Raw genomic sequence first — 1,052 nt, 5'->3', positions numbered from 1 at the left:
ATTTAATTGAAAAAAGAAAAATATCCCAAATCTCTTATTAAGCTATTAGCACTGTAATATAGCTCATTAGTTTTCACCTTCCAATTATTGAGTTTTTCAATTAGAGGACATACTCAGAGTTGAACTGCACCCAGTACTTTCTGCAGAACTTCATGCCAATTTTGCTATATAAAAATTTTACCTTGTGCCAGGAAGCTTGGAAAATCCAATGTGGCTTTGAAAAAATTGTCCACTCCTCCTATTGTGTGTTCTTTGCTGGTTCACAAAAGAAACATCCACATCTTATATAATAAGATTTGCTTGCTATATTGATGGCTGACAAGTTATCAGAACTCACACTTACTTCAGCAGCACATATACTAAAATTGGAACGATACAGAGGAAATTAGCATGACCCTGTGCAAGGATGACACACAAATTCATGAAGCATCTCATGTTTTTTTTTTTAAAGTTACCAGAGGTCAAAACTACCTCTACTTAATCTTGGGATCTCAGATTACTTTTTACTCATTTGCCACTCTAAAATTGGATAGCAATGGGCAGTGTAAGATGTTCAAAGAATAGTGACTAATTAGTGTAATCTATTTTTTATCAGTAAATCAGGTGATTATGACACACTTTAAGCTTGAAAACCCCTAATTATGGCTAATACATTAAAAATTTAGAAAAAGTCACTTTGGTGAATTTATTTTGTAGAATGATGAAAATAGTAAACATAGATGGGAATGAATGCAATTTACAACTTGGAATTGAATGATTTTGCAATTAGAATGGTAACTATGTACTTTTTACTACATAAAACTATATAGCAAAATAGAGACAAATGATGAAATTTTAAACCAGCAGTTAGAACAGTATTTTCATGACAGTAGTGGAATACGTAAATTATCCCTTGTTTATAAGGTTTACATTAAGCATGGCCCTTCATTAATGATACTTGTGAATTCTCATTCTTATTTTTTCTTTAAGCTATTATCCTTGGTCTAAGACTTGGACTCTAAGTCCATTCTCCTTGTCTCATTAGGGGGAGTACCAAGTATCACAATATAAAA

The 1,052-nt window shown here is 32.0% G+C and overlaps 1 non-coding gene across 1 annotated transcript; it reads left to right on the top strand.

Annotated features, from left to right (window-relative positions):
• Positions 1-339: 339 nt before the first annotated feature.
• LOC118636776 lies at positions 340-441 on the top strand. The gene has a single exon (XR_004960759.1). It is a non-coding gene; the product is annotated as a U6 spliceosomal RNA (small nuclear RNA).
• The last annotated feature ends 611 nt before the right edge of the window (positions 442-1,052 follow it).

The sequence above is a fragment of the Molossus molossus genome, unplaced genomic scaffold, assembly GCF_014108415.1.
Source record: "Molossus molossus isolate mMolMol1 unplaced genomic scaffold, mMolMol1.p scaffold_m16_p_2, whole genome shotgun sequence".
Classification (NCBI taxonomy): Eukaryota; Metazoa; Chordata; class Mammalia; order Chiroptera; family Molossidae; genus Molossus; species Molossus molossus.
Note: the sequence above shows the minus strand (reverse complement) of the source record. Positions and strands in the feature narration are given on the sequence as shown.